The sequence below is a fragment of the Rhinolophus sinicus genome, chromosome 13 (genome assembly GCF_057876585.1).
Source record: "Rhinolophus sinicus isolate RSI-liver-muscle chromosome 13, RSI-T2T, whole genome shotgun sequence".
Classification (NCBI taxonomy): domain Eukaryota; kingdom Metazoa; phylum Chordata; class Mammalia; order Chiroptera; family Rhinolophidae; genus Rhinolophus; species Rhinolophus sinicus.
The window spans coordinates 30,591,041-30,610,613 of record NC_142513.1 but is presented as its reverse complement, the minus strand read 5'-3'; the positions used below and the strand labels follow the sequence as shown (position 1 = coordinate 30,610,613).

Here is a 19,573-nt window from a genome sequence, read left to right as displayed (position 1 = left end):
TTAAAGTAAGTTTATGATTTCTGATTTTTTTGTTATTAATTTGGTTTAAATAGCAGAATAATTAGAAAATTAAATGTAATGCTAATTCTTACAAAATAAGCTCAAAGCAAATATTGGTTAATTACTTATAAAGTATAATGTAATGTTATTAATAAAGTATAAAAATAAGGTACATTTATTTCATTTTAGTTTTCTGGGTCAAGGTATTACTTTTGTAAAATGTTATTATTACACAGTAGATCATATGGTATCATCAATCCCGAAATTGTACTTCCTGACAAGATGACTTACTTTCGGATACTCTGAAATATTTGGAGAGAATATCACAGGACTTTAAAAGAAAATTATGTCTATTTATATTTTAGCTGATTTTGAACTAAATTTTATTTTATTTTTCAATTACAGTTGACATTCAATATTGTATTAGTTTCAGGTGAACAGCATAGTGGTTAGACATTTATATAAATCACAAAGTGATCCCCTTGATAAGTCTAGTACCCACCTGACACCATAGATAATTATTATAATATTATTAACAATATTCCCTAAGCTCTAACTTATATCCCCATGACTATTTTGTAACTACTAATTTGTACTTATTAACCTCTTCACATATTTCACCCAGCTCCCCCGAATCCCCCTCCCATCTGGCAACCAATTTTGAACTAAATTAAAAGCATATAAGAACTGAGCTTTCAGAACCATCCTTCTAGGCTTTCTTGTAACCTGTGCAAAACATTGCTGTCTAGCATGTCCTACTGATCTTAGCAGTGATAGTTAAACACATAGGGTAGGCTTTTCAGTAGATGATTTTATAAGTTACTTTCAATGAACTGCAAATAAATCAAGGTTGAATTTAACCAATTTAAAATATAAAGAAGTAAACTTAATTGGAAGACCTTTGCAATAGCTTTAAAACATAAATCTGTATTCTGAAAGAAGTGTTAAACAGTTTTAAATGTTTAAATATTTTAAAGTGTGAAACCTCCATTTTTTAATGTCACAAAGTGCTGGGATTTTTACAGAAAATACAAGTCTGCTAAGTGTGTGTATTACGCTTGTGGTTAACTGATGAATATAATAAAATAAAAACAGGTATTTGTTCTTTTTATCCAAGGAGAAAAATAGAGCCATCTTTTGGGAGCAGTTGGGGTTGTCCTGTAGTGAATAAGGTGAACTATCAACCTATAATTATTTTCAGGGAAGTTTTCTTTGCACTTGTCTGAAAATTGGATAAGCAATGATTAATGTTAGGAAGAAGAAAAGAACTGGGATCTGGAATTTGTCTTTTTAATGGGTTAGGAGTGAATAACTGCTTTCAGTTCCTGGATCTTTCATGAAGCATATGAAATCTGTATTTAGTTTCTTTCTACCCTATCAGTAGCATTTATTATTTACTCATTTCAATAGCAGTGCTGTGCTGAACCAGCAGAATTAGGAACTTATAGATTTGCATATAACTTCGATTCAGCCAATGTGTATACTGTTAATCCTCATTATTCATGGACTTTATGGCTACAAATTCACCTTTTCATGTTGTCTTGCATTTCTGCTGATTTTGCTGTTTGAAATGCCCTGCCGGCATAGTGCTGAAAAGCTTTCTATCTAGCGTTCCAAACAAGAAGGATGTGGTGTGCCTTATGGAGAAAATACATGTCTTATATAAGCTTCATTCAAGTATGAGTTATGGTGTTGTTGGCTATGAGTTGAATGTAATGGATGAACAATATATATTAAATGTGGTGGTCTTTACACAGATACATACATAAAACCATAAAACAAGGTTATGTATTGGTTGAATGAAAGAAATGTTAGGGCCAGGCCAGTAGAAACCTAATCCTGTATTTCCCCTGAGATCAATGGTTCAGCGTTCACTAATTCAGTGTTTGCGGCAGCTTTATAGGACATAACTACCGCAAATAATGAGAATCAACTGTATTATACATCAGTAATTACAAGTGAGTGGGCTTGGCCCCAGAGATTCAGGGACCAAAGGCGCAGTGCCTGTCCCCACTGGGCTTACCATCTGTTAGAGACGTGGACTCATGGTGGAAAGATTAAAGAGGGCTGTGACAGACGCAGGCAAGGTGCTAAGGGGAGTCTCACACTGCCTGGTTGTGTCCGGGTAATAATATACAGATCAGTAAGGAGCTGCCTGCCTGAGGAAATGAGAGAAACAGTACAAAAAGGATGGACAGCATGTGGGAGAATGTGAAGTAAATGAGGTTATGTGTTTATTTTGAAACAATAATATTGGTGGGGTTCTGACTCATGTTGGTACCGTGTTGTTACAGAACACTGGCAAAATGCTTCCACCTGTTGCCAAAATGAACGCTGAGGAAAAATGAAGAACACTGAAGAACTCCAACGAAAAGTTGCAGAACAGAAATAGCCACACTCCTCGCGAGTCTGATTCATCCATAGCCATCATAAAAAGGTAGGAGAATAAATTATGTTACATTTTTGCCTTTTAAATTTAGTTTTAAATTACACACACACACACACACACACACACAATGGAATATTATTCAACCTTAGAAAAGAAAGAAATCTTGCTGTTTGCAACCACATAGATGGACCTCAAGGGCATTATACTAAGTAAAGTAAGTCAGACTGAGAAAGACAATTACTGTGTGATCTCCCTTCAATGTGGAATCTAAAAAAATAATAAAAATTTAAAATCTGAACTCATAGATACAGAGAACAGATTGGTGGTTGTCAAAGATGGGGTTTGGGAGGAGAGGTGAAATGGGTGAAGGTGGTCAAAAGGTATAAACTTCTAGTTATAAAATAAATATATCTTGGGGATATAATATACAGCATGGTGACTATAGTTAATAATGTTGTGTATTTAAAAGTTACTAAGAGAGTAGATCTTAAAAGTTGTCATCATAAGAAAAAAAAGCATTGTGGTTGTTTTTGGTGAGGGATGTGAACTAGTGTGATCATTTTGTAATATATACAAATAGCAAATCATTATGTCATACACCTGAAACTAATATAATGTTCCACGTCAGCGATATCTCCGTAAGAAAAGAAAAATATGCAATAGTAAAAAAGCAGAAAAGTACTTTATTTAACAAATATTCATTGGGGTGACTCCGATGTGCCTGCAAATTGTTTTAGGAACTGGGATGTGATAGTGAACAAAAAAGTCAAGGGTGGGGCCTTGAAGGAGCTGCCATTCTAGTGGGAGGAGATGACGAAGTAAATAAATGCAAAAAGAAAATGTAAATAAATGTGGCCATTAATAGAGTTTGTGAACAAGATAAACAGTTAATGAGATAAAGGGTGACTGAGGGGCTACTTTAGTCTGGGCATCAGAGCAGACCACCCAGGGAATTTTGAGCTGAGAGTTGAATGATGAAAAGGAGCCAGCTGAGTAAGTACTGTCCTTTGCAGACAGGACAGTTCATGTGCCAGGAACCAGAACCTGGGGGGACGTGTTCAAGGATCAGAAAGCAGACCTGTATTGCTTTGAGAGGGGATTTGGACAAGCACGAGTTAGAAGATTAAGTTAGAGAGCCTGTACACATGGGAAAGTGTGTTGCTTTTACTCCAATGACAACAGAAACCACTGGAGAGTTATCACTAGAGGAGTGATTTCATATTATATTTTTTAAAAGACCATACTGCTTTATTTAGCCAAAAGGTGGGCACTCAGTAATAGTGAAAAACTGGGTGCTGTCACCTAGGTAAGAGATGATGGTGAGTTGGCTCAGGGACATGTCATTGGGTACACATGGCATCTGCTTCAGCTGGATTAAACTAGAAGATCATCAGTGCTCTTTAGGAATCCCCCAACGCAATTCTAATTTTCACATGAAGGGTATGATGTTCATTTGTGTTGTAATATACAACACGCAAATGGTAATTTATTTCATTGTTTCAAAGAACAGCTTATGATGTAGATTTATGGCCTGCTTCTGAAACTAGGGGTGGGGAGTGATGTGAAATTATAAAAATAAAAAAAAAATTCTACCCTGAAATCTGATGTTCTGGGCAGGTTATCTTATAACACTTGGTAACTGGAGCCTTCCAGAAGATTTGGCTACGCCTCTCTTCCTTCCTGCCTTGTTCTTGGCTTCTGAGAACATTGTTACTCAGACCACGAGAGGGAGACTGTGTGAAGGGTCCCCTTCCCGATTAAGAAAGAAACCTATGAGTTTTTTAAGGACTAGTGGCTCAGGTCAGTCAAGCATGACTTCAAGACTAAAACTTTCATACTAGATTATTTCTAGGTGGGACATTGAAGGAAACACTAAACACTACTTAAAACTGGTGTTTTAAAAAGACAACAACATGTGGATTTAAGCAATGTTTGCCAGAGAAACTAACACTCTTCACAATGAGGGCTTCATACATTGGGGTATGTGACCATCGTGCATGAGGAAGGATGAGAGAATAAGGAATTTTGCAGTGACCTTGGCAGATATAGCCAAGATATCAAGAAGCCAACAGCCACTGTTAGAGCGTGAACCAACCTGAAAGTCTGTGTTCAGAAAAATTTTCATGATAACTCAGCCAAACAACATTTTAAGGGCTCAATAAAATGTTGTACCCATAACTTTCTGAAACGGTTCTAAATTTGGGTGCTGTAACAACCCTTCCTTCCTCCACCTCAGACCCCTATCAAAAGGCTTTGGTGGTCAGAAAGCAGCCTCAGTGCAGTAATTATATGGTGTCGGGTAACTGAAAAACATGCAAAGCAACAGTAAAGGCAAAGGATAAGGTACAGCAGGAGAAAGTAAGCCCAGCATGCATCGGAGAGGACTGAGACTTCCAGGTACAGCTCCCAGGGTTATTACTCCATCACACAGGAGCACTTCGTCTTCTGATCACGAACCACCAAAATACATTTGCGACACCTCAGTCTCAGGGGAGTCAAGGCTCAAGCTTACTGAGGGATATTTTATATCTCGCAGCTCAGGTAGCTAAACACAGGCTTTGTGAACAGGTAAACAGGTGCAAACCATCAATCCATGGAGTTTCAATAAATAGTGTATACAAGCTGGTACAGTATGCCTCTGGGGTTGGAATTTTGGACTTTTAACAGCATATTATAAATCACTATCGGTACAGTTCACCTCTGTCTTGGCCAAGAATCAGTACCATGGTTCTAGGTACCCTTCAAGATAAGCCCAGAGGTACCCAACATCAACTGCACGTTATCCCTATCCTCATATACTCAGAGAATTGAGCCATGTGGAAACATCTGAGAAGACCTAAATTGTGACACCATATTCTGTGATGGTCTTGTCATACACTGGACTGGATACAACTCTTTGATTAGCTGAAGAGATCATTAAAAGGCTAGGAAGAAGCAATTGGATTCTGAAGCAATAAGGATAAAATGAAACAGAAAGCAATAGTGTCTTAGGTTTGTTTTTGTAGAATCAGATGGTCAGATAAAAAATTTGGATATTAGTGTTTATTTGGGATGTGATGCTAGAATAACTCTGTAGGGGAGGGTGGATGTGAGATAAGGAACAGAAGGAAGACAAAAAAAAATTATTTTATTGCTACTGTGGCCAAGAGGTGCACAATCCCATTGGATAATTCTGGGATAGAATATAGAACATACCATGGATTCATCCTAACCAAGGGCAAGGAAACTGGGGTTTGTAGCTACCTTCTCTGATCTGGGCTGCTCTCCTAGGTGGAAGTGGATGATGTTAACTCCCTAGCATTTGTCATCTGATGTATATGTGAACCAAGGGGACTCCAGCATCCAGAGGAAGCCCTCAGGCACAGAGTTCGAGATAATTGCCGTCAGAAGCCACCTTCAGGTCGGCATGCACAAAAATTGTGAATTCCAAAGGGATATGGGCAGAGCACCTACAGTTTCTGCTACAAGAAGTGATACAACAACGATGATGATCATGATGGTATTACTAGAGCCATCATTTATTGAGTAATTTAATTCTTATTTGTTGAACACTCTATGCCAGGTTGAGGGGTGGCAAATATATATCTTATCACCACAATCCTGCAGCATATACATTACTCTCGTCTTCAGTTTATATATGAGCACATAAGGTTGAGCAAGGTTAAGCAAATTCTCTGGAGTAACACATAGGAAATAGAGTTGGATTCAAACTCTGGTTTGCCTCCAAAACCATCCCTTGGCCATCAGTGTAATCCTTAATTAACAAATTAATCATTGACATTTTTCTGACATCTATTTATTGAAGAGTTGGCAGGTGCTATTTAGATTTGGGCATACGAAACAAAAATTGCCCGTGTTCTCAAGGAGCTCACATGTTTGTGGAAGAGAAAGACAGGAAAACGTAGTGATATAAGGGCTATAATAGAAATATGCTGCGGCTATCAAATAGAATCAAGAAAGGGAATATCAGTTGTTGCTGCATAACAAATTAATGTCATAACTAATGTCAGAGTAACTTAAAACAATAAGCATGTATTATTGCTCATGAGTCTATGGTTGAGTTAATGAGTTCTGATCTAGGTCAGGTTTGGCTGATCTTGGCAGGGTTCTTTGATCCATCTGCAGTCAGCTGACAGGTTGGCTGAGTGCTGGATAGTCTAAAATGACTTTGCTCACATCGCTGGTAATTGATTAGATGAAGCTGGGTCAAATCAGTTCTCCAGCAGGTTAGCCTGGGCTTATTCACATGATGGCTGAGGAAGGTTTAAGAGAGTGTGCAAGGCTTCTTGAGGCCTAGGCTCAGAACAATCACTTCTCCTGCCTTATATGGGCCAGAGAAACTCACAAGGTTATATGGAAATAGACTCTCCACCTCTCGGTAAGAGGAGCTTCAAGATCACCTTTCAAAAGGGCATTGACACAAAAAGAGGAGGATCTAGATTACAATCTCCAAGAATAGGATCATCTAGATTAAAGTTTATAGATGAGTAGGTGTTCCCCAGCCAGATGAAGTAGGAAGCTGATGAAGGCAAGGAGGATAGTATATGTTCAAAGAGACAGAAACATGATGTCCCATAATGCTCTCCGGTGACTTGGGAATGAAGTCATATGGCAGTAAGGCAAAGAGAAGAGTCAAGCACCATGAGAGAGAGCAAGATTAAGGACCACAAGTTGTATAAAAATGTACCAGAATTCAGAAAAATAAAAGCTACCGTGTTTCCCCGAATATAAGACCTAGCCAGACCTTCAGCTCTAATGCATCTTTTGGAGCAAAAATTGATATGACTCGATAATATCATATCATATCATATCATATCATATCATATCATATCATATAATATTATATTATAATATAGACCTGGTCTTATATATAAGACCTTGTCTTATATTAAAATAAGACCGAGTCTTACATTAATTTTTGCTCCAAAAGATTAGAGCATTAGAGCTGATGGTCTGGCTAGTTCTTACTTTCAGGGAAACACGGTAACTTGCAGGCAGAATAATGTTTATGAAAAAGTGATAAGCAAATTGGAAGATGAACAAAGGTCAATGAATGGATGGTTGAGTGGACAGCTGCTGTAACAATATTGTTAACAAAATTATAAGATTTTCTCTTGTGACAGAATTTGTATTTATTTCAAAAGGAAAGGAAGTAGGAAGGGAGGATGCAAATACCTTCATGGGTGCTTAGAGAAGAACGTGAGGTTGAGAGTGGGCCTAAATGCAAGAACTTTTCAGCCTATGACTGTATTGGTGGCTGCAAAAAGGTAATGCAGTGATGCAGATTATGTAACAGAATTTCTTTCTGTGATGCACCTTCCATAAGTGTGCTAAGCATAGTGAGTGGGTCTCTGAGGAAACTAATGAAGGATTTTTGGATCATTGTCTCAACCTGAAATTCCAAGGCTTTGGACTCTCATGAGGCCTAGTTCCTGGGGCACATTTCTGTGAGCCAGTTGGGCCCCATTGACATTAGGGACATATTTATATACAGATCTGTGCATCTGTGTTTCCATTGGGATGTGTGTGTTTGAAATGGTAACTTTCAGTTCATGGGTTTCTTCACTCTAAGACTGAATTGTGTACATTAAATAGAAGCCTTATTCTACAGTTTTTCTCAGTAACTTTTATTGTTCTCCAGGGTCCATTGTTTTAACTGGGGAGCTCTCCCAAGTCACCAGGTACGGCAAATTTTAGTGTGAGGCTTAAACTGATGTTAGCACCTCCAGCCCCTTGGAGCCAGAATGGGAATTTGACTGTGGAAATACATGCTGGCAAGATCCATGAATGATGAACCCAGGCCAAAATACCCACGCTTGTTGGCGTGAGGAATGTGTTACATTCATTCTTCTCTACCAGAAATGTTTGTGATTCTTTGCTTACTAATTTTAAAAAATGAGATAGAGATATTTTTTAAAGAGGTAAAATAAACAGAAAATAACATAACTAAAGGTAAATAAACAGTTAAAGCTGAGAGCAAAGATATGAAATCCAGTGAACACTTGCTGGGAACATAATAATTGATCAGTTAATTAATTTTGCCTTGGGGAGCAGGGTCCCTTTCTGTTCTATTTACCCATCTACCCTCCACAGGTAACCACTAGCCTAAGTTTGAGTCAATTTCTTGCTATAAAGAAAGGACCAAACATGAATGTATCTTTATGTTATTAACTTTTGCTTCCTTTCGAGCTTTATAATAATGATCTCATACTCATATAGTCTACATATTTGCTCATCACCTTGAACATTTGTGTTTAAGATTCGCCTATGTTGTTACATGTAGCTGTAGTTCATTTTCACAGCTAAATAATATTACATTGTGTGAATACATCACAATTGATTTACTGTCCTGTGGATTGATATTTCGAGTGTTTGCATTTTCTGCTATTATGAAAACAATAATTTTTATATCTATTTCTTGGTGCGTGTAGAAGAGTTTTTCAGAGCTTAGAAGTGGATTACGAGGATATAAGATAGATAGGTGAGCAATCATCCCAGTTTGCCTGGAACTGAGGGCATTCCCAGGACACAGGACATTCAGTGCTAAAACCAGGACCAACTGGTAGGAGTGGTCCCCTTATATATGTATGTGTTCAACTTTACAACATACTACTCAATTCTTTCCCAAACACACAGTAGCAGTTTACACTCCCAACCGTCAGTAAATGAGAATTCCCTTTGAGAGTCATTCTCCCCATGTTTGGTGTTCTATGTAAATATCTTAGTTTTTTCCACTCAATTGAGTATGAAATGGTACCTTACTGTGATTTGAGTTCCCTGGTTACTAATGAGGTTCAGTATCTTTTCATGTTTTGTTCTCCATTTGTGTTTTCTCATCTGTGAAATGTCTTCTACAGCTTTTTCCATTTTTCTGGTGGGTTGTTTCGTCAGCCACACCTCATGCACCTCTTTGTATTCTCTTGGCTTCACCAGCACCTAGAATAGGGTTTGTCAACTGTAGCACTGATGATGTTTTGGACTAAATAATTCTTGTGATGGGGGACTGGCCTGTGCATTAGAGTATGTTTAGCATTGTCTGCATTCTCTACCCACTAGATGCCAATAGCTTTTTCAGTTGTGACACCACAAAAATATCTCTCGACATAAAAATATCTCTAGTCGAATGTTGCCCTGGGATGTAAAATTGTACCTGGTTGAGAACTGCTGGCCCAGATCCTTAGCAGCTTGCTCCTGTGGGAGAGAGAAGGAAGTAAAGAAGAAACAGTCCCTCTCCAGTTTCCTCTCTGATGGCCTATTCCAAGGCATATGTCCCTGTACAGCATGTTTAGAGGTGTCCCATGTCATTTAGCAGATGCATTTGCTGGGCTACTGGCTGTGTTTCTTTGTAGTTTATGGTAATGCGATGGCCAGGACAGTAAAATATCACCTGTCTTGCTTCCTATCCATCCTTGCCTCATTTCCTTGTTTTTTCTCTCCTACCTTGGGATTGCATATTCCCATTAAAGCATTGGCACTTAATGTTTGTCTCCAGGTCAGTTTCCTAGGGAAACTGAGTTAAAACAAATGGCTGTAGAAAGGATACCTTGTAGATTTTGGAATTGGTTTACTAACCTGTCTGAAAGCAATAGCAACCACATTTTTTTGTGGTAAATTGGAATTAAATGTACCTGGTTTTGCAGCAGCGGCATCACAATTATTTAAGCTTTTACCTGTAGTAAATTGGGATAAGACTAGGTGGAGGCTACAGTGTGGGGCTATCTAGTAGCTACAGCACACAATGATTATTAGAGCAATAATGATTCTATGGATTTTGGAGTAAGGTGACTATTTTTGACCTGAAAAAAGAAATGTCAGGCTGAGGGTAGTTAATTGCCAATTTAAGGCATGCTCTGAAAGCCAGAGGGCACCTATGGCAGCTTTTTCTTAATTGAAGGTAACATTGGTTTACAAAACTACATAAGTTTAAGGTGTACACATTATAATTCGACATTCACATATACTGCATCATGTTCAACACCGAAAGTCTAGTTTCCATCCATCACCAGACTCCATGGCAGCTGTACAGGAGACTTGTCTCTGGTCACTGCAGTGCAGACTGTTATGAAATCCAGTCCCAGGATGTAACCTCAAGGTTGACAGAGTTGCAAAGGAGACTACACAGCTTTGTAGGTTCTCCTATTTCAAACTCAGGGCCTTGCCAGGGATGCCAGATCTAGGTTGAGTTCATTGGGGTGGATGAGACTGAGCATCTTGAACTCCTAAATTCCCCTTAACCATCTTGGAAGACAAGAACAATCCCTTCTCTTGACTGAAGAACAGCCTCCCTCACCCGATGACTGTGCAAGGATCTCACCTGAAGCTGGCACCTAATAAGATGATTCTCATTCTCCTTAAGATCTTTTCTGCTACTCCTAATTGCTCTAAAGTGATAACTAGAGTATATTCTCAGCAGAAGAAGTATCAGCCCTTATCCAGGAAGAAATAGCTTACCCACTGAAAAATTGAAGTACCTGGCTAATATGTGCCATGAGAACCAAGGACGCCATGTGCAAGTGGACTTTATTTGTATGTTGGGGAGGGTGAAAAATACTAAAGCTAGATCAGGGATGATTTGCTAATATAGGGTCATTCACTCATAACTCAAGATTCAGTCATTTGTCAAGGACACTTGAAGCTGGTCCTGATAGTATTTTTAGGATGATTCTTTGAAGCCTGTATTCTCTGATTGCCTAGAGCAGGGCTGTCCAAACATTTTTCAACGTTTTTCACCAAGGGCCATATGTGGTAAAATACACAAACAGCCGGGCAACTCACTCGAGGTGAAGTACGTATTGCCTCACCTGGTTTATTTAAGTAAACTAAATACATTTTTGGAATTTGCTGCGGGCCAATTAAAAGTGGATTGTGGGCTGCAGTTGGCCCGCGGGCCGCAGTTTGGACACCCCTGGCCTAGAGCAAATGAAGAGGAAATTCCACAACTTCTTTGACACAGTTTTGATAAAGGGCCAGATAGCTCAGGGAAGAGGGATGTTAGAATGGATGTTAGGATGGTTTAGATACAATCTGAGAACCTACCACTTCAGTATGTTCCTGACTGACTAAGACGGCCCAGACAACACACCCCATTCCCAAAGACAGTAAGGTGTTCTCTGGAGAGGGGTGCTGACACCTTTGAAAAACGGTCGTCTACAGACTCGGTTGATGTTTGGAGAAACTATCTAGGAGCTGAGCCTCCTGGTGTCGCTGGAGGGACCCAGGGCCACAGAGATTGAGCAGCAGGACTAACTGAGTGGCAAGGTGGACTTCACTACCATAATCGATAGCGAAATTAAAGTGCCAGTCAGGGTGTCTTGAACCACAGGGATCTGACAATGGCTAAGAGAGCTTAGAAATCTTTGTGACAAAAATAATTAGACAGCTGACTGAGATGCTGCACAATTTGGTTAATCAGGAGCAAAGTGCAACAGAATATGAACCATGGAATATCATGGTCTCTTACCAAGTTTCTACATCTAAATCAGTTCACAGATGGCAAAAGAATTGTGACAGCTTATGCTCATCTTTATTCCATTTTCAATTATTTTCACATTTTATACATTGTTATTGTATAATTATCAGCTAATTATAACACACGAAGTAGAATGGGTGTAGAAACCATTTTGTTATCTTGTCAGCTTTCATTCTTGGTGCTGTTTCTCCCTGGGTGGTAGGTAATATTTGATTATATGTGTGGGAATTCTTTGGGCCTAAATTGGTAATGTTTCCTTTGGAGAGTATTGCTTTACTTCCTGTAAGAGTCAGGGACAACTTTCACCCTGTTTCAAAGTTCCATTCTAGGTCTGTCTCTCAGGCTTAACTGTCCTGCCCTGCTCTGAGAAGGGCCTAAGGCTTGGTCTCCAGATCAGTGTCATTACTGCCATGTTCCATTATGTCTGTCCTGCTCTTTTCCTTAGTTTATTGCCTACATGGGTTTCTGGTTTCATTTTCTGTCATTTATTTTGGTGGGGCAGGGGGTGATCAGGTTATTTCCGTTACTATCTAGTGAGCCAAATTTATCATTTAAAGAATGTCTCCAGGATATATTTGTATTTTAGCATAAGGAACCTTCAGATCATCTAGACTGCATACTTCCAATGAGAAGTAACTTTGGCTCCCTACTAACATCTGGGGCAGCGTGAAAATTACTAAATGCAGTTAGCAACTGCCCAGGGCCCCAATCATAATGGAATTGGGTTTGGCCCAGGAAATATTTAATTGAACAGATCAGAAGGACTGTTTTTCTCATTGTCAAATATCTTGCTCATATGGTTAGTAGATGTTGATTAGAAGACTGGACCTGTAGGCGTATTTCTTGAGTGAAGTTTCTCTAGTCAGAAGAAGCAAGCTCAGCTGGCTCTCCTCTCCATGCATTCCTTCAAATACATTTAACACAGAAACTCAACATGTGCCCGGCTGTCCCTCTTATTTCAGCTATTTCTCGGAAACAGGTTCATATGTCGTGGTTTTTAGAAAGATTTCCACATATTTCATAGTGTGACATGTAAAAGGACAACTTTTTAACTGTCCAGAACACTCTCGTCTTTGCAATTGCCAAATCTCTGTACTCTCAATGCGACAAAGGTGAATGAACTTGACTGACAAGTCATAGAGTAAAGCAGGGTTGTCATGCCCACAGAGACCAGGCAGTATAAGAAACAGTAGGTGGGTGGGAACTGTGCAAACAGGGGAAGCTGTGCCTTTCTAAATGCGGTGGCCCTTTCTTAACTTCAATCTGTTGTTACTGCTTTCTGGGAATATGACTCAGATGTACCAGATATTCTAATTTTCAAAGAAAAGCTTGAAAGCTAGAGTTTTCTGATATTAGATCTGCCAGTTTTTAAACATTGATTTATTAAAAACAAACAAAAATGTGCAAACAACAAAGAACCTGATTGTGTAGGGAATCAAAACACATTTTTAGGAAACCGACAAACTAAATCTAGCCTGCAGACAAGTTTAAATAAACACCACCTAGCTTGAGATTAATGAGTTTCAAAAAGTAAATCCTATCTGCATGGTAATTTGATTATTTCGTATCAAAGAACATAACTTTTATGTCTTATTTATTGTTACTTTTGCTTGTTGGATTTTTTTGCTTGGGATTTTTCCCCCCTAGTAAAACTTAAAAGCCTAGTGGATACTGTATGAACTACAGCTACACACAGAGCAAAGACCCTGTGTGTGGGCAACATGGAAACAATTCAGAATCTCAACAGAACTACACTATGAGCCAGCAATAGCCCCCCCCTTGCCCCCCAGGTTTATATCCAAGGAAAATTAGTGCATCACAGATCTATTCCTAATAGTCCAAAACTAGAAACAAGCAAAATGTTCAACAACAGAAGAATGATAAATAAATCTTGGTTTATTCATTCCGTGTAATACTGTGCAGCAATGAAAAGAACACACTATTGATACAACAACATGGATGAATCTCACAAACGTTATGTTGAGCAAAAGAAACCAGACACACACACACACACAAAGTGTTTGCGATCCCATTTATAATAGGAGTTCAAGAACAGGCAAAACTAATCTGTGATGACAGAACTCAAAAAACTAGTTTATGGTGATAATACTCTAGAGGGTACACAGTAGCTTTCTAAGTGCTGGTAATGGTCTGTGTCATGAGCCAGCAGGTGGTTTTATGGTTGCAAACAGTTGAGATTTCTGCATTCTATGTGCAATCAATAAATAAGTAACTAAATGGGCAGCAGTGGTTGGTACAGTGAGTTACCATTCTGCTTTTGCAGCTCAGGGGTTACCTCTAAGTAATTTGAAGGAGGTTTTTCAAGTATCCCTGTATGCCCCAGGTGTAAGAGAAATGGACGCTTGAAGGTCAGTTCTTCCCTTTCCTCTCCAACATGGGATGTCTCCATGGCAAACACACATGTATAGAGATGAAGGCATTCTGCTTCCCCATGTGACATGATAGTCCAGTTTTTCCAAGTCTTCCATATTCCCCGTCTATGAAACAGGAATTCTTTTAGCCAATAGGAATTTAGAGTGTTCTGTGAAACCTACCAAACTTGAAGGGGTGGTGCTTTAGGGAGCATTGCTGTGTACACTGATCCCCTACCTTTCCTTGCTTTGCTCATTAAAAAACAAACAAACAAACAAAAAAAAAAATCATAGCACAGGAACCCTTCTTCCTTCAGTCACAAGTTTAGTATTTCTTTAAAATTCCCTAAGAAATAGACTGAAGGGAGGAAAATATGCACCCCAGTCTGTTTCTCTGCTACTAGAAATTTGTGTTACCATGCAGATTGTTTCTCTTGCCCCAGGGTAAGTGCAGCCCTGACAGGAAACAGTTGGGAAGGACCTAAAAGAGCTCCCAGCTTATTTTATTTGGAATGTGTTCTTTTGGGCAGAAAGTGGGCCAAGGAGAGTGTGTCTGCAATGGAGACTAAAGGAGTCACTGAAGAAGTGGCAGCAGCACCCCCCTGGCAGGGCTTCTGATGATACAATCACGACTGTGTATTCCAAACATATGTGTAGGTAGTAGTTGCTGAGCACAACTTATTGTTTACATGGCATGAAATGTAAGAGCCTGAGATCTGAAGTACAGGGGATGCAGAGAAGAGTACTGTGTCATCACAGCCCGCTGCTGACACTCTTGTTTGCCTTCCTAAAGGCTTTGTTCCTCATTGAAAGTTTCAGTTAGGTCTACACACAATCCTCAAAACATAAAACCACTCAGAATCTTTATAAAGCACTTACCATGCTTATCTAACATAAGAAAGATAGGAGAAAATGGGAAAATGGTCTTTGTGTTAACTTCCAGTTTTTGGGGTTTTTTTTGTATGTTGTTTGTTTGTTTGTTTTTTAAGACAGTAAGCTTCATGGGAAATTTGGCAATTTGTTCATGAATTTTCATTTGTCAAAACCAAATGTACTTGACTTGGAAGTCAGGTAACCTCAATCATTTTCAGCTGCATCCCTTCCAGGCTGCAGTGCAGTCTTGAGCTCACTTCTTAACCTATTTGAGCACTGAGTGAAGCAAAGGGAAAACACCTTGTCTATCTATTCCATAAGGCCGATATGAAAGAAACTGAAAAGCACCCTAAGAAAGTGGAAAGTGTGAGGTGAATGGAAAGTATGATCTTCTTACCCCTGCAGCTTAGAAAGCATACCAAATGTCATGTCTGCAAACATTCCTTGGATGAAGTTGTCTTTGATTCTTACAACTCATGTTTTCATTTTTATTGGAAAGGGAAGTGAGTGTCTTTAGGTGGAAGGATAACTAAAGAACATGTTATTTTAATGGGGGAAAAGGAGGAGATGTACAGTTACAATATGAAATAATTGATTTTTTTTTTCTTAGCTTCTCTTTCTGGCTGGCCAAATGGCCTTAACTCCGTGGAGTTGTTTTTCTTTATTTCCAAAATCGGAATACCATTACCAACCACCCTGATCTACGTAAGAGGAGGGTTGTAAACATCAAAAGAAATCATGTGTGAAAAGGCTTTAAAAGTACAAAGTAAGGCAGCGTGCAGCTGAGGGTTTAGACCACGTTTTCCCTCTCTTCTCAGAAAGGTTTTTAAGTAATATGTTGGTAGTTCTGAAAAGATTAATCAAACCATTTATCCCACTTGCCATACTATCTGATTTACTTTCTTTTACAAATCCAAGTAAACACAAGAAGTAGCAAAGGCCTTGCATGTGTCAGTTCATCACAGTGGTCAAACAGTTCTCACGTCACGTGCTGTAGTCAAGAACTTGGAGACCCTTTACTGTCAATGTTTTATTCTATCAATGTTGGCCATAACTTGGAAAAACATAGAATTTATTGTCCCAATTAGGATCGGTTTGAGAGTAAAATCTGTTAATATTTGTGCCAGGATAACAATAGCAAAGTAGGACTGTTCTGGGCCAAAAAATATTGTTTAGAAGCGCTTCTCTTTGAAGTCAAGTCATAATTAGGTCTAGTATGTTCTAAGCACTAAGCTAAGTACGGAGAAAATTTTAAAAAACAATCTAAGTGTATACCATCCTTGTAGCTTATGAACTACAATGATGCGAAAAGAATAAATGAAAAGCATTATGTTATAAAGTGTTGGATCGAGTGGGGTAGAAGTTAGGAGACTTAGACATAACTTTGGAGACTCAGACAACTTTGAGCTTCTGGGAAGCCTTTCTGGGAGGGGAAGACGCACTGGGTGGATAAGACTGGTACAATCTCAGTCGATTTGGAGAAAGCAGAGTTGGAGGCATTGCAGGCAAATAGAACAGCCTGGATAAATACAAAAATACATGATGGGCTCGCATGCCTGTATGTAGCAGGCAGAAAGAAAGGAGCTGTAAAGGAATTTTAAAAAGATAAAGGTTATGCTTTCAATAAATGCTTATTGAGCATCTATAATATGATCGGCAATGTTCTAAATGCTAGGGATTCAGCAGTGAACCAAATAAAATCTTTACCCTTACGGGGTTTACATTCTAATATATTTTAAGAACTTCCCTTAAAATTTGCATCTCCTCCATATGAACTTTTAGATGGCAAGAAGTCTATGCTACTTGAACAGAAGACAACAGAATGATTCAGCTCATTTTGTGTTAAAATCAATAATAAGAGAACCCCAGCAGTTAAGCTAACTGATCGTCCTAAACCAAAATCTGAGACATGGGGAGGGGTTTGTCAAGTATCCATCCATTCACTCAACAAATGTTTGTTAAGAACCTACTAGGTACGTGGCACTGTGTTATGAGCTACGAATGCCACAATGAGAAACATGGGGAAAGCCCCCTGCCTCTGAGGAGACATTAATCTAATAAAACTGAGTCTCCCGAGATTATATATTCCAAGCCAAAGAAATGAGTATTTTAAAAAAAATAAAAGTTCGATCAAATATATGGTGATGGAAGGAGAACTGACTCTGGGTGGTGAACACACAGTGGGATTTATAGATGATGTAATACAGAATTGTACACCTGAAATCTATGTAATTTCACTAACAATTGTCACCCCAATAAATTTAAAATAAAATAATAATAATAAAAAAAGTTTTTCAAGCATTTATTTATTCCCTTTATTCATGTAGAGCTAATGAAGGGAAAGCAATTATTTGCTTTTCTCTATAATACAAATTCCTTGCTCTGATTATTGCTGTGTGGGCCCAAGTCTCTGCTTCTGCAAATTTAATAGATGCCTCTGGCAACTGGGAATCCTCAGAAAACAAAAAATCTCGTTCCCACATGTCAGTCACAGAGAGCAGTAGACCATTGTTGTGCGTGAGAAGTCTAATTTGGAATATGTGAGGTGGTAACCTGGCTGTGCAGTTACACTACCTCCGCCCCCAAATGCTTCTGCTCAGACAAGACAGTATATTTATAACATTGTACTGTGGAGTTAATATCATTATATAAAAGAGAAATAATCCTATTATTCCCAGGGTTCTGGAGCACACATCAAAATCACAGAAACACAGATTGTTATACCTACGCCCAGTGATTCTGATTCAGAAAAATCTGCAGTGGGGTCAAGAGTTTGCATTTCTAACGATTCCTAGGTGATGCCTATGTGAAAAGTCCAAAAGCTACATGTTGAGAACCACTGTGTTATACTTAAATATGTGGCTATAATAGCAACATAAAATTGGTTGATCGGTAGATATGTAAATTATAATATTTATGAAGGAGGCCATTGGATTCATGTAACGGATTCATGTATGGCTGGCTTGCCCAATATGGTAGCTATTAGCTGCATGTGGCTACTGAGCTCTTGAAATGTAGCTAGTGCTATATGTCCAAATGAAAGTATTTTGGATCTTTTACATTAATTAGAATATCTTATTCAAAATAATGTCACCTGATACTTTTATTTTTAATGTGACTGCTAGGAAATTTAAATTAATGCATGTGGCTTGCATTATATTTCTACCGGACAACACTAGTCTATGAAGCTTTTCTATATGTGTATGCTGAGGGTTTGGGGGTTTTTGCTTTGTTTTGTTTCAGAATTTAGATTTTTTTTTTAGAATTTAAAAGTCATCAGCAGAGGAAAAGTAGGTATTTTGTTTTCTTTATCAGTAAGTGATATACTTTTCAACAGTCCACTTTTTATTCAGTTTATTTTGAATAAGAGTTAACTAGATAATATCCACTAAAAGATTCCTTCAATCGATGCTTGAGAATCTCCACACCTTTACTGATGTAGCTAGTACATCAGTTTCTCTTGCTTTTTTTTTTTTTTTTTTTTCAGTTTCTTAGAGTTGCTAAGATATTCTGTCCTTGAGAAACAAAAGCTGTAAAGGCCACTGAACTTCCCGTCTTTGAATCTGTTTGGACCCCATTTGCAATACACATAAATTTGTTGCAAATGGATTGTGTATTTAAGCTTCGGACAAAATATTTGTCCAAATTTTTAATGCAAAAATATAGAATACACTAATTAAACACTATACTAAAAAACTTAAAAAAATAAAGGTCCTGATGGCAGACATGTTCTATATATGATGGGATTTGAAAATATCTATGATTCCAAAGATGTATGACAATCACAAATTTGTACAACAGTCATCCAGTTATTTGCATTAGATTAAAAGGATAAATTATATAGAGGCATTACTTTAGAAAATATAATTTGAGATGGAGCAAAGAATCAGTGACATCGAAGATAGAAACCTGGAAATGACACAAATTGAAGAAGAAAGAGACTTGAGACTTAAAAGAAATGAAAGAACTCTACAAGAACTTTCTGACTCCATCAGAAAGAGCAATATAAGAATAATGGGCATCCCAGAAGGAGAAGAAAGAGAGAAGGGAACAGAGAATATATTCAAACAAATTGTCGATGAGAACTTTCCAAAATTGTGGACAGAACTGGACCCTCGAATCCAAGAAGCAAATAGAACACCTAGTTACCTCAATCCCAACAGACCTTCTCCAAGGCACATTGTATTGAAGCTGTCTAAAATCAACGACAAAGAAAGAATCCTCAAGGCAGCCAGGGAAAAGAAGACGGTAACTTACAAAGGAAAGCCCATTAGATTATCATCAGATTTTTCAGCAGAAACTCTACAAGCCAGGAGGGAGTGGAACCAAATATTCAAACTATTGAAAGAGAGAAACCATGAGCCAAGAATAATATATCCAGCAAAGATATCCTTTAGATATGAAGGAGGAATAAAGACCTTTCCAGACATACAGAAGCTGAGGGAATTTTCTAATACACGACCTGCACTA

At 38.3% G+C, this 19,573-nt stretch overlaps 1 protein-coding gene across 1 annotated transcript in view; it reads left to right on the top strand.

The window, feature by feature from the left end:
- The window catches only part of PAK5 (p21 (RAC1) activated kinase 5), a 292,513-nt gene that overhangs the window by 118,019 nt on the left and 154,921 nt on the right, over nt 1–19,573 (top strand). The window contains exon 2 of the mRNA XM_019734919.3: nt 2,295–2,437. The gene's annotated coding sequence lies outside the window, so the exon portion shown is untranslated. The remainder of the gene's footprint in view (nt 1–2,294; nt 2,438–19,573) is intronic.